This window comes from Bombyx mori, chromosome 1 (assembly GCF_030269925.1).
Source record: "Bombyx mori chromosome 1, ASM3026992v2".
Taxonomy (NCBI): Eukaryota; Metazoa; Arthropoda; class Insecta; order Lepidoptera; family Bombycidae; genus Bombyx; species Bombyx mori.
The window spans coordinates 7,232,084-7,247,698 of record NC_085107.1 but is presented as its reverse complement, the minus strand read 5'-3'; the positions used below and the strand labels follow the sequence as shown (position 1 = coordinate 7,247,698).

Sequence of the window (15,615 nt, the reverse complement as noted above, 5' to 3'; positions counted from 1 at the left end):
TTTTGTATAAAATAAACTTAAAACAAACAAAAGGACACATCAAAGGAAAAACAAAATTGTTATTTTTATTTAATTCCGAGCATTTTCATATTTATCTACCTTTTAGACCTTCTCTGGACTTTCACAAATAATTCAAGACAAAAATTAGCCAAATCGGTCCAGCCGTTCTCGAGTTTTAGCGAGACTAACGAACAGCAAATCCTTTTTATATATATAGATAATCACTACGTAAAATTATTAGGATATGCCATCAGTCCTCACGTGTCAGAAATACCATTTTTTTGCACGAAATGAATAGTCGGGCTTCTGATTTTTAATCTTTTATCAGATCCCATAGACATAACAATCTGAATTTCACCACCCACCTTGAACGAATTCACACTTCTAATGATGCCGGCTGCTCTACCCTTCAAACTGAATCGCATGGTTGCTTAGGCCTTGGAAATAAGCAAGATAATGATATTTATCTGTATGGCATCACAATAGAACGTAGGTCGCAAGTTATTACGAAAATTTTCATACGATGTTATTCTTATACGAATGCGTGTTAAGTATGTATTAGAATAGTAAGTTTGGTGTCTATCAACATGGGCATGCGGAGAATACTTAATGGTAGACAGCGGCTTGGCTCTGCCCCTGGTATTGCTGACGTCCATGTGCGACGGAGACCACTCACCATCAGTTTACTGGTGGTAGGACCTCTTGTGAGTCCGCGCGGGTAGGTACCACCAGCCTGCCTATTTTCTGCCGTGAAGCAGTAATGCGTTTCGGCTTGAAGAGTAAGGCAGCCGTTGTAAAATTACTTGTGACTTTAGAACTTATATCTCGAGGTGGGTGGCGCATTTACGTTGTAGATGTCTATGGGCTCCAGTAACCATTTAGCACCAGGTGGGATGTGAGCTCGTCCACCCATCTAAGCAATTTTTTTTTTTAAAAAGTTGGGCCGTATGCTCGTCTGCCTACAAAGTCAATAAAAAAAAGCGATTATACCCAATTTCGACCTTTAAGGTCGCAAGCGCCCTACAACCACTCTGCCTATTTCTACTAGGCTCGATCCTTAATATCTCACGTATGAAGATAGATCGGGTAATTCCACAATGTGGACTTTGAATGAATACCCTTAACTGTCACTATTAAACAATCTACACATAAAACCATTGCTAAGTTCAGGAACAGAACAACGTGTTACTTAACTTATATATAACTCGAAGCACATTACAAAGTTGTATATTGTATCGAGTGACGAGTTTAAAAATAAATGTGTCGTGACGGCCGTAAGTTAGCAGTGCCCTTAGAGAATCGGTGGCAGCTCAAAAAATGATATACCCCGCACCTTATATTGAACGGAAAATAAATCGTATACTTCCTTTAAGTGCCAATAAAAGTTGAAGTAAATCATAAAAGTATCACTCCTCGAGAAACGTCCATAACAAGTGTGTTATTGCGGAATAATTCAGTAGAGTGTGAGGGTGGGATGAGGGATAGCTCCCTTCGGATCCTCTACGAGGTTCGACCTGGAATTCCCGATGCTCTATCAAAGCCTTCAATTATTTATCGGACCCGTGTCTACTTTTCATTTTACTCCTTTCCCCAGTAAGGCTTTCAATGGATATAAACATGTAGCACTATTGGGAATATGATTTACACGAAAAGCGGTGCCGTAGATATAAACTGTATTGGTCGCAGTTTGTATGAGGATGATGTATCAGTTAAGCTTTTTTTTAAATTAAAGTCATGTGTTTTGATACTTTCCGTCTTATCTTGTTTTACTTTTTGCATAAGTTGTGATATTCTAAGCCTATTTCTAGCCCATGTTGGTATAAGTTACCGTCATGTCTATTTCTTCATGTCTGCGTTCCAGTTGTATAGAATTGAATCGTATGTCACAAAAATGGTAGTGACTGGAAATCGGCAAAGTTCCAATATCAATTTCCGACATAATGTCATCTTCCTTTGTTTTTGTTTTTTCTGTCGGGTTTTTTTTTTCTTTATTGCGTAGATGTAGACATTTCGGTACAACATAAGTGCGCTACCCACTTTGAGATGTAAGTTCTAAGGTGTCAGTATAGTTACAGTGTTCTGCAGTATCTAGAAGAAGAGTAGAATTTACACTATCACTTCTGCCTGCATTGTCTAACACTTAATACCCAGCGAACTACTAGCTTGTCTACTCATTTACATGATCAAAAATACATATGTCTTACTCTCATGTTTCTCCTAAAAAATACCGAAAAATATTTAGCAGTTCGGTTCTAACAAACTTATTAAAAAAATGGATTATTTGTTTTTACGATTAATTTGACGTAACTAAAAAAACATCGAGTTGGTCTCACGATAATGCTACGAGCTTCCACGTTCAGGAGGATTATGTCCTACTTCAATAATCATTTAAGCCGGTTTTAAAGTCGAGTCTCACCGCCTCTTGAGTTTTAAATTAAAGGATTTCCGACAAATTGGAAAACTTTTTAGTTTTCATGCTCCGGAATGAAATAGATCACCCAAAGCTGGAGCAAAGCTTACCCTAGTGCATAGCAAACCGCTGTCGTTCTCAGCGCGTTTCAATACAACATTTTTGAGACGTCCTACAACCTCGATCAGGAATAAACTCCCAACATATTTTTTTTTCGATCGCTATGACTCTTCTTTACAGAGTCCTACGTGTTAGGTCAAGCATTAGCTGTATCCCGAGCATTACTTATGCTCATGAGTAACGGCAACACGATCTATTAGGCCATCTAATTTTTCTTACCTAAGCTGATAGCCTAGAGAGGCTATTTCAGCGTAACCTTAACTAGTAGGTGAGCTCACGGGGCTCAAACCGGAGTGATGCTAGCACTGGCCCTAGCAAGAGCAGTGCTTCGCAGAATCTACCACCGGATCGAAAACGCGACTCACTGGGAAAATCCGGCGAGAAACTCAGTGGGCTGTGTATATGGGGGCCGTCTAAGAAGAACTAAGGATTGTTCGGATTCAAACTGAGGCAAACGAAGCATTTCAAATAATTTAATACAATTTCTCCATTATTCATTACGGTTATTAGTAAACGACAGTAAAACTAGTTCGGTTAGACTAATAAATCAATGTTATAATTTATTATAACTGTTTACTATAAAATACAGTTATTACCAACAGCAATAGTGACGGAAACATAAAATTATATTATCTTTTCACGTGCATGCTCGATCTGTGCTTTATTATTAGTGTGTTGAGAAACGTGGCTTCGAATGTGTTTTTTAAGGATTCATTACTACAAATAAGTTCAGAAATATTCGCTCATTGTTAATTTGCGTTATTAAGATGTCATCGAACAAATTTACAATTAAATTTACAATTTTGGATGCGAATTTTTGGAGCAGCCTCTTTGAACAGATAAAAATCTCCCAAATAATTTATCATTATTAGCTAGCTCACAATAATGTTAATTGATTTATATTAAATTACATTATGAATTAAAAAATTAAATTTAAAACTTTGGAATATTATAAACGCAATTTTATAAGCTATAGAAGCGCACATTTTAACATTAAACGGCCGTCTGGTGTAGTGGTAAGTGACATGGTCACTACACAGGGGGGTCGCGGGTTCTAATTCCACCAAGGGAAGATATTTGTATGATAAGTATAAATGTCTTTTCCAGGGTTATGGATGTCTATTAAAAATATGTATGTGTATAATAAAAATCTTACATTTATATCCGTTATCTGGTACCTGTAACAAAAGTTCTTTACGAACTTATCACGGGACTAGTTAACGTGGCGTGATTATTGGTAAATATTTATTTATTTATTATTATTAAAGGTTTTGGTTGAAAAATATAAGTATATACATATAAAATAAAACAATTTTGTATTTTCAACTACGAAAACACAAAAGCACGCCAACTCACACTTTAAGCTGGTTACAAATAACCGTATTTGGTTAGAACGACAGCCTCTGTCCATCCTCGGCTAAAAGTAATAATACTATATGCAAACACTCTATTGAATTCATGGCAGTGCACTTCACACCACAACGACAAACTTGGAAACCTTTAGTATGACAAAAACACTTGAAAGTTATTCACGATCGTCGAGTAATTAACTCCAATTTTACACTAAATCGATGATTTTGTTTTTTAAAAGGACAATATTGACCATATCCTTGCCCGTTTCCCTCGGATACCTAGTATGTATGCGCACTCCACTAAAAAGATGTTTTTACTTACGTATGTGATAGTACCTACATAAAAGTGGAGTACGTAAATAGGCCTCGGGCACAATATGACATCTCTCGAGGTTGTGGCCAGTTATGTGAGGCAAAAAGCGATGATAATGACAGAGTCCATCGGCGCAAAGGGCGCGGGATGAGGTCCGCCGACGTACGCGTGTCGAATAACGATGTGTTTCGCACGTAGACATTGAAAACTCGCAGAGTTTCCTTAACGGGTCCTTAAAGGACTCATAAATTTGGTGTCGTCTTTTTTAATGCTATTTCAAACGAGTACACGGGCCACCTGTTGATGAATGGACACAGTCTTATCTAGCCTTAACCGTTTGCCATTTGTTTAATTTATATACACGTAAGCGCGATCCGTTCCAAGAAAGCGTATCAAAATGCTTATGCCGGGACTGCGATGCATGATAAACGTAACTCATAATATACTTGTAAAGCCGTATTAGAATTCAATTTAAACATTTAGTTCAATTAAATTCATAGTCTTTAAAAGTCGATAGATCAGCAAACGATTAAGAACTATTAAAATTCTCTTTAAATAATAAAGCAGCTGTGCTTGCGTAACTTAAAGTCAAATTTATTCTAAAAAAAACCGCCATCGAACAAAAATGAGCAATTTGTGCATTCTAAAGAGGGTACAAATAAATAAATACATAAAATTTCGATCGGGGCATAAATATTTAGAAATCTTTAAATTAATATTCTCCTAAATTGTTTTTAGTTCAGTTCAACTTCAGCGATGCATTTAAATTTTATAGTTACCTAGAGGTCTATTTAAAATAGTTTCCCAACATTAACACTAGAGTTAGAGTAGTTTTTGACATCAAATTTGAATTGAATATTAAATATGGCATCTCTTTACTTTCATAGGTCTATGTAATATAAAATCGTAGTGATACTTCTCGGTGGCACGTTGAAGAGGGGAGACCTGAAGCAATAGTAGAAACACGTCGGGAACATCGTTGGAGGTCACGTAGTGTCTATACCGAATTACTCGCTTACGCAAACTGATCCTTATGGTACCAAGGGAAATATGCGATGGTAAGAACATACAAAGTATCACGCTAAAACAAAGTTTTATTGACCACAGAAACGAAATGACCTGGACGAAAGTGGACAGGGCTCTGTCGTTAGTTCACAATTAAATTACAATTGGGATTTCGACCTCACATCTCAAGGTTGATGCGGGCTTATACGACCGCGACGGGGCAACACAAAGCCACCTCTCCGGTACCGGTCGACAAGCGAACTAATCCATAGACACAGCCCACTGAGTTTCTCGCCGAATCTTCTCAGTGGGTCGCGATTTCGATCCGGTGGTAGATTCTGCGAAGCACTGCTCTTGCTAGGGCTAGCGTTAGCAAATTCTCTTTGATTGAGCTCACCTACCCGTCTGGGCGTAACTGAAATAGCTCGTTAAGCCAACAGCAAATAGGTAGGGCAAAAAAAAACTGAAGTTCGAACTGGCTAATGCATCATTATTTTCAACGTTACACTAACTCAAATTTACTCCTAAAACTCAATAACAATGAAAGCGTTACTACTTTAATACACTTACTTGTATCCAGTCAACAGTCGAAAGGGGGAACGCGTTAGAAATTTCCCCGTCTTCCCAAAACAATCGCCCTCTATATTTTCCGCACAAATCTTTCTATAACACTCACTCAGCTTTTTAAAATCTTATTCAAACTTTATAAAATAAGTGGTGCTCCCTTCTGGAGGGGTCCTGCTGATATTATTGTGTAGCCATCTGTGACGATGCCGGGGACGCTATAGAAAAGACATATTTTTAGATTTAACTCGTAAATTACTTCGATCCAATTGGTTTACGCTCGTGTGAGAATTAGGAGAGAAGCATTATTTGCCAGTGTGGTTGTTTATTGTACGGAGCCGCGGAATGAGGGTGGGCTCATGTTTATTGCATTGCACTTTTATTGTATTTATTAATTGTTAATCATTATTATTGAGTTACGCTTTCGTTTAAATTATGGATGTTTTATGAGTCGCTTACGGTTTTTACTATTTGACCAAAACATGTGGTCGAGTTGATGGGTTGACTGCGTAAAAATATAACGGTACGATAAAATGGCTCGGTTCGATAAGGCCAAGCTCAATTTATATAGCATCCAAAACGGGGTTCGCGTCAATAATCCTTACCGATGACATTTTACGAGTCAACAGAATTGCACATGTTCGTTATTTTATATTTAAAAGTGTATATTTTACTTTAATGTTTTCAATACTACGTGCTCACATCAATGACTCATTAATTGATTTACTAAAAGAAAAATATACAAAAAGCGACACTTAAATCGATCGACGTCTCCACGACGCGTAACCGACCAATTTAAAAATTACGCGTTCGTTTATTAACGTGGCAATAAATTAATTCACTTCCACAATATAATATTAGTGCGCCGCTATAAAAAATGTCTGTCACCATAATTTTGAACACAGATTGTTGAACGAATGTTTTGACTTTAAAAGAAGGGTTGATATACCCTTTCGCGTCGTTTTTCATTCGTCACACACACGACGTCAAATGGAAGTTTAATTTTTAAAATTAGATTCCTTATTGCGCTCCCAAACGGAATGAATAGTTTGAGATATCGGATTATGTTTTGGTGTCAGCTTCTATATGATCATAATAAGCCCTTACTGAACTAAATTTTGTCATAGTTGCATCTATGTATTGTTTTTGTGTTTTCCTTTTCGAGAAAGATTTCAGAAAAAGTGTAAACACATGAGTAACACTATGCTAATTGTTTTCCCGTTGCCTTTTTGTACTTGCCTTGCGGTACATTTTGTTTTCTTACTATTGACTATTAATTATTGTTTTTATTATATCAAACTAGATCGGCCCATGTATTTTTTTGATTTAAATTTTTTTTATTCGTTAAAATTATCCTACGTGAGGTAATTGAACAAATTTACGCTTTATAGTTTAACTTTACTAATTTTGAAACCAAATTTGGCCAAACATATAGTTCCAAAGAAAACCTGCGGAAGCTTGTCACACATTCCCTGCATTATACGTTTAACTATTTTGAATCTAAATCAAACATCAAATCTTAAATGTATAAAAACTTCTCTCTAATGAATCGTTATTATTGTATGGATATGTATTACAATAAGTATTATAATATGTATTATATCGAAGGATTACAGAGGCGATTGAAGGTCAAAAGATGTGTTTTTATAACACAACTTAGGCCTCGACCTCAAATTCGGCGGCACGCTGCATTTTGGAGTACATAATAATATGAGTCAGCTAATACAGACCGCGAACTCGCATATACTAGAAAAATAACCATAATAAGCAATCTGAAGAACCGTCTGCTAAATAAATGTAACACAATTAATAACTGTCGTTGTCAAATCATAAACACGTACAGAAAACACTTAAAGATCTCTTAAAAAGATAGTCCCTAAGTAAAGGCCTGTTTAAAACCCATCAAGTAACGAGGTAATTGGTCCTCAAAGAACCGTTAAATGTAGGGTGGGGATCCAAACCCTTAATGAAAATTCACCATAAATAGATAAAGACACGTTTTTCGATTTGAAAACGTTGTATATGTAATAACATAGTGTGCCCGTAATAACATAATGTTATAGCGTTATAGCCAATGTACCGGAATATGTACAGGATGTTTGTTAATTTTAAGAAAAAAAAGTACTATGGAATGATTCCTTGTTAGAAAAAAATTGTTGTTCGAATGATAAAATAGCGTAACAAAAATAATACCGAATAATTTTCATTAAATACAAGTTAATTTGTTTTTAATCAGGGGCTATGTAATACGCTTAGTGAATTTAAAAATGATCCCTCCAAATAAAGCGTGAAAAACAGCTTAATACTATTGGAAACAGACGCTAGGACTTGCATGTTTACAAATCGCGAAAACTGCAGAAAATATAGGTTTGTGCTAAAACTGACACTATTCATTTTCTTGACAATGTTTTCAAAGTGTGCGTTGTGATGTAATTGATTAAATAAAATTAATTCATTGTATCATTCATGTAATTGATTAATTGATTGAATAAATAAAGATTGTAATAGTTTTATAAAAACACGCAATATGAAAGTACGATTGTAAAAAAAGTATTAAATTAAATTTAATAAAAAGTTATTTATAAAATACTAGCTGACCCGGCAGACTTCGTAGTGTCTCAATCGATAAATGAAAGACCTAAACTTTTGTATAAAATAAACTTAGAACAAACATAAGGAATCCGTCCGACGGGGGACACATCAAAGGAGGAACAAAATTTTTATTTTTATTTAATTTCGAGTATTTTCATATTTATCTACCTTTTAAACCTTCACTGGACTTCCACAAATAATTCAAGAACAAAATTAGCCAAATCGGTCTAGCCGTTCTCGAGTTTTAGCGAGACTAACGAACAGCAATTCATTTTTATATCTATAGACTAGATTACTTTTTTCTAATGAAATGTATGTAATGAATAGACCCCTAATTTTCATTATCTAAAAGGATATCGTAGCGGATTCCGTAGGCAGAATATAAAAAATAAAATATAAACAAAGAAGGTTTTCTAATAAATTTTTTGGCCTTCCTATAAGCATCATGCTGTCTTTAAAAGAGGTTCACTCGCCTGCAGTTGGATGTATTTATAGCGCTAAATACAGACCGCCTGTTATAATTACTAGTGAATTATTAAGGGAAACATGCGAGAATACTGTAATCTCCACTGGCCTGTAATTTTGTAATACTCGATTTGTTTGTTTCGGACATATCTCAATATAATCGTGGATCGGATCTACTTTCCGCATTTATTATTGATTTTAGACACATGTTTCGTTTTTTCATTGCATTTTATTTTTTGGAGCTACATCGTCTTATGCGATAATTTCTTTAACCCCAAAGATCCGGTCTGAAAAGTTGCAAAATGTATTTTTGAAATTCATAGGTATTCTAATGTATATTCTATATTCTGTTTTATTAGATTCAAGATTTAAACACGTGATTACAATATTACAAAAGATTAAGTCCTAAGGAGTACATATAAATAGCAAGATAGATCTCCGCGATCTGTGGGTTCCTCTGAGCGTTTTGATGTGTCCTGGATTGCTGTCTGTAAGCTTTGGTATCGCGTTTGTTCATGAGCGGTGATTACTATCTATTATCTAGGACTTTTTCTCATCTATCTTTAGCAGCAGTAGCAGTGGCTTCAAATCATTGCAACATAATTTTGATGGTGTCTGGTACAAACTTATTAACTACAGATTACTAACACTCTATTAACGACAGATTACTTATCTAGTCTGTAGGCGCTTATTAACTTAATTTGAAAATATATATGCTCTACGTTGTATTAGTTAGTTAAGAGCAAATTTTGTACTAAGAGCTCGGAAATTTTATAAAAAACTAGCTGACCCGACAGACTTTGTAGTGCCTCAATCGATAAATAAAATACCTAAATTTTTGTATAAAATAAACTTAAAACAAACAAAAGAATACTGTCCGACGGGGGACACATCAAAGGAAAAACAAAATTGTTATTTGTATTTGATTCCGAGCATTTTCATATTTATCTAACCTTTTAAACCTTCTCTGGACTTCCACGAATAATTCAAGACCAAAATTAGTCAACTCTGTCCAGCCGTTCTCGAGTTTTAGCGAGACTAACGAACAGTATTTCCTTTTTATATATATAGATGGATTAATCCTATAAAAAAAATTGGTACTCCAATTTAAATTACAAAATAACCAGCAAACAAAAAAATATATTACCATATTTAATTTTAGAAGTCACCACGTCATGAAGCTGTCGTTCCTAAAGTCGAATCACGATGAGTTTTTCATTTCCCTCCGCAGTTTAAACAGTAAGAAAGTGTAATAAGAGCTCGGAGCTCATATTGCATCATCTTCGAACAATCGAGAAGTTTCCTGAACAGACGGTACAAACCCCAAGTTAATCGAACTTAGTTCAAACAATGCGGCGTCGACGAGCCACCGTAATTTTGACTTCCCAAGAAAATATTAAGTGAAAAATCAAATCCATCGTTAATAAAAAGCCTTTTGAACATTTTTTTTGAGCTCTTTCACGTTAGTTCAAAATCTACGTAGTATTTACGTTAAAACATCAAATTTTGTGTTATATTTAAAGCCATAATTAGGTACATTTGATAGTGCGCTAATTTGAAACCTAGATTTCAGAACGCTTACACAAACACTATTAAATAGGATATAATTAGGTATAAAAGCTATATTACTAAATAAAATAAATATGACAAAAGGTTTTATCAAAACGGACAAATCTACTTTCTTAAATATTTCTGGTAATCCTTTCAATCACACACACCTAACTCAGATGCTTTGGTAATTTAATTTTAATTGTATTACCTATTATTATTACACGCATTCTTTACGTTTACATAGATCAATACTTCTGTTTACTCCTTAAAAATATGTATGAAAGTAACCTAATAAATGTCAATTAAAAACTAAAGATCGCCTATATGATTCGACAGTCTAGCGGTTCCAATGAGTCATTGAAGCCAGGTACTTCCTTTGCCATATTTAGATGACTAGTATGTGATGATGAGTCATCAGTGACATTTCCTCGACACGCCTAGAGACAATGCGTATCTATACTAATATTATAAAGAGGAAAGATTTGTTTGTTTGCTTGTATTGAATAGGCTCCGAAACTACTGAACCGATTTGAAAAATTCTTTCACTGTTTGGAAGTAATTGTAAGTAGTAAAGTATTCCCGAGTGTCATAGGCTATAATCTTTTTTGATATAAATAAGGGATCCTTACTAGAACTCCAATAATGCAACCCAAGGTGTAAAAAATACCTAAATTTTTCTTTATATCGCGTGCTCTGCGAAAACTATTACTGATAGAATAAAATAATGTACTACGACTTTGTAGAACACATTATTATTTACAAAAAGTGTCGCGACAGCATATGCTTAGTTAAGCAGTTATTATAGTGTTCTTTTATTTAAAAAATTAAAAACAACGTTGAAATTTTTGTTAAAGACCCGAGCGGAGCCGTGGCGGGCTGCTAGTAACTATTATAATATAATGTTATTATCTATTGTACTTCAATTGAAAAATGTCTTGCTCATAAAATTTCACCCTTGGAGCTTGCTGTGTGTCGTTTTTAGAACTCTGTCCTTTTATTTTATTAAATCTCAATACAAAAACTTACTTATTCAATCAGTGTACAGAGGCCACACGGACACGAATTGTACTCGAAATACGGATCAGAAACAATGTTAAGTTGGGTCGTTTAAATAAATCCTGTCAAGTTTAGCGAGAATGACTGTAATACTAACAGCGTGAAACTATCCCACCTCAGTTCATGTTAAACTTAATACTTGCTCGAAACTTTCACGCGCAGTGATTGCGAATCTGAAAAGTTCTCGTCTTGGTGTGTCTCGGTCGCATGTGGCGCCAACATCGCCTCTTTAACCCAAACCGATTCTTAAGCATACAGATTTGAGACACAATTTCGCTTGTACAGCAAATTGCCGCTCTGTCAACCATGAACTATCGGTTTCACACTTGTCTTCCACTTCTAGTGGGCGAGAATTAGTTCTTAACTGCAAGCATGTTTTGAGTTGAAGTTTTAAAAAATTTCTGCTGCTTTTTCAAGACTACTTAACGACAATAAATAATTTTAAATTTATGTTCCATCTAAATTTGATTTAATCACTTTTGCTTTTTAACATTGTTTTTTCATATTTTTAAATAAACGTATAAAATAATAATAAATAATAAATTATTCATTCTGTTTTTGTCGTCAACGAATATATTTTTAATTAACTTACTCCAAGAATGAAATCAAGGAATGCAAATTACTAAAGCAAATTAAGAATCTATTAGTAAATATAAACGTGTCTCACAATACCGCCGACACCTTCCCGGCTCGGAGTCTCAATTGCATGTCAATTTCAATCACAGGCTTCAAACTCAGGCCAGTTTTGGTACAGAATAGATTGAAAAGTTGCACCGACCCGTGCTTACGCTAGTATAACATATCCTTTTGTACTTTATGTCTGCCTAAGTCTCTCGAAATCCCATTCCTCTATGTTTTAAATGAAACCTTAAAAGTAAGCGGCTTGGCTCTGCCCCTGGCATTGCTGAAGTCCATGGGCTACAGTAACCACTCACCATCAGGTGGGCCGTATGCTCGTCTGCCAACAAGGGCAATAAAAAAAAAGACAAGAAAAACGAGAATCGCTTCTATGAAAAAAAAAGCAACCAAACCACATATCAAACTTGAGCTTCGTAGCTTGATTAGCGTCATCCAATCAGGAAACGCGATTTAAAATAATTCGAACAGTTTTAATATCGCGAACAATTTGCATTTGCACAAACTGCGAGTGCTTTTAATAAAACTGCGGAACAAACAGTGCTATGGTTGAAACTCTTGCAAATTGCTCTAAGCTGCGAGGCTGCAGGGCGGAGCGTTTAGCAAGAACCTGTCGGGATGAAGTTTTGTCGTGTTCGCGTTTAAGGGTACGCGAGTTTTTGCAATTTCGCATTTTTTTTTTTTTTTTAATTTCATTCCATCCAAAATATAAACATAACGACTTCGAATGGAACTGTAAATTATCCACTTAAGGGGTCTTAATAAAACTAAAACTTTACTGCTAGCCTACTATAAAAACTCAATGTACCTATAAACATTATTCGTCGTTACAATAACCTGTTTCGCAAGGAATAAGCGTGTCGGTAAATAATTATTTTCGATATAACGCATCTATCAATACGCTACGGGTTGCAATACAACGTTGTTTATTTTAAAGATACAGCGAAACGAATTGGAATCGAGACCGCTAGATTAAATGAAGACAAATCGAAATTTTCAGTGTTAAATGTAGGTAATTATGTAAAGTAAAGAGTACAATTAATTAAGTATCTGGATTAATTAAGCCCATGGGGTTATAAAATTATTTTTCCCCTTTCTTGTTTAAGGACATGTCCCATTTCATTGTTTATGTGTTAAACAAAACTACGCTTAATCATGAAGATATTAATTTGCTGAGGACAACCTTTTTTTTTAAATTCGACCTTATATCCCAGGAATACGGCATCATTTACGTGACGTCATCGGCTTCGGTAACCACCTCACAAAACAGTCAGTGCTAATGAAATAAAACTGTTCACTAACAAAAAATATTTGATATACAGTTCACTGGTAGTTTCGTTATGAACGTCATTCGAAATTGAATCCCAAATAATGCAGGATAAGGTTGAAATTCAAAATTAATACAAGTATATCCTCCTTATCAAACCGGGAAGGATGATGACGTGATTGGGCAATGTTATCAATCCGTTCGGGCACAACACACGTCTTACTACGATCACAACGAATGTAAATAAAATGTTGTTCACTTCACTGCCTGTGATGCAACACACGTAACAGAACACTATTTAGAAAACAATATTATCAGTACTCGATCGTGTTGTGTTTTATTTTTAAATTATTGCGGAGCATTAAAAAGTCGTTTAATGGTATAACGGGCAGGTGCTGTTATATCTATAACTAGTGTTGGATTTCAGTACTTCCTATTAATAAGTATGTCAGCAGCTGCTTCTTTATCTAGACGGCCAAGAATTACCATGTTTATGTGACAACTAACACGATAGGAAAAAGTGGCCGACATTCGAAAATGAATGCATTGAATTTTACTTATTCACTACAAAAGGGTACTCGAGCCGCGCAAGGGTCGATATAATAGCTTGTTACCGATTCTCGTTCATAATTATTAATTTAGTTACACAAAGCATTTCGTTAGAGCGCTGCAGCAACAAGCGTGGCTATTGTTGTTCTAGTGGCCGTAACAAACAGTTGAAAATGTCCAATTAGAGTAGGCTTCGCCTTAAGCCGTGAGGGCCGACTAAAGCTTGCGAACAAAACTATGTGGTGGCGTAGAATAGCGTAGCAAGCAATGCAACCCCACTCCCCTTTGCCAGGTCCCTCCGCCTCCAGCTCAGGAACACGGAGAGGCGAACACCAATTTCGTTCGTACTATGGCTGCGTAGTTCACAACAATTCTGCCTAGATCGGCTAAAGCACTACAAGGTTATATTTGGGAGTTGCAATGTTTGATTAACGTTAGTTTATTCCATTCTCTCCAATAGCTTGTCATGTACGTAATTATGTTATAAACTGTGTATTAAAAGATCAGATATGAAGACATAAAATATATGCTTGGCATTATGAAACTTTGTGTACATTTAAAGATATAACAAAGATGCGATCAAACGGATTTGACGACAAACCTATGAATAGCAGTCATCTGGCCTCAAATTAGGATTCACCTTACTATGGGAACCATAGACTGATATAATTACGTTTAAATACATAGATACATATCGACGCTTGAAAGGCAAACGTGACTAAGCGACAATAACTGCTTTCTACATAAATGATAGGTAATAACCATATTCGATCCGCAAAAAAAATATATTTCTAGGTCTATTAAAATAATTTCAATACTACAGCTAGATACGTTAAAATGGAATTTTGTTCAGGTATTTCAACTTTAAATTAGTCTACTGTAAAGTTCATGCATTGTCGCTTAGTCACGTTTGCCTTTCAAGCGTCGATATAATATATAACAAACACCCAGACAAAGGATAAACAATCTTGATCATCACACGAACGTTTGCTCGATATGGGAATCGAACCCACGACTCTAGTCGCAACAGTCGGGGGTCCTAACAACTGTTCCACCGAGTCAGTCATCATATATTCTAACTATGTACCTACCACTAAGTTTGTCTCAAACTACGCGACATTCTGTAGCATCTGTGTCTGCTACCAAAGCGATCCCTTTTATTTTTCACATCGTGATCATTTAAGTTCTTTAGCTTGATAGTGTGTCTAAACGATTCTTAGATAAGAATGGTTGTTTAGATATTTCGCTGGTGCCATTTAGTGAAATACCAGCCTTCTTATCTTCGCCGCCATCTCTCCCTCCGCCAATGGTCGCATTTTTGTTAAGAAACAAAAAAATCTACAACGCTATGTTTCTGTGTGTAATTTACTTGACTGCGGGTTCTGATCTCGAACTATGAGTTTTATCTTTTTTAACTGAGCCATATATGTTTATTTTTGGTCTTTAGTTACAGTATTCAGTAAATTATCGATTTGAACAAATTTATTTGTATTAAGCCGCATGGAGACAGTTAATAAGCGAACAAAACCCTATCATAAATTACACTATAAAGCAAAAAATATAATTAACACCTATTTTTAAGCAGAAACTCTGATAGTTCTTCTAAATGATATTGATAACTAAACAAACATATTGAATTAAGCAATTAACGTAACCCAAGCTTTGTAATTCGCTACTACAGATGATCTCACATCCAACCAAAGGTTTTCCGATTGAAAATCAATCTCTGAAAGCA

The 15,615-nt window shown here is 35.3% G+C and overlaps 1 long non-coding RNA gene across 1 annotated transcript in view; it reads left to right on the top strand.

Moving 5' to 3' along the window:
- LOC134198872 (uncharacterized) overlaps positions 1 to 15,615 on the top strand; it is a 49,320-nt gene that overhangs the window by 16,910 nt on the left and 16,795 nt on the right. Inside the window, exon 2 of the long non-coding RNA XR_009973133.1 lies at positions 5,083 to 5,253. This is a non-coding gene — a long non-coding RNA (uncharacterized LOC134198872). The remainder of the gene's footprint in view (positions 1 to 5,082; positions 5,254 to 15,615) is intronic.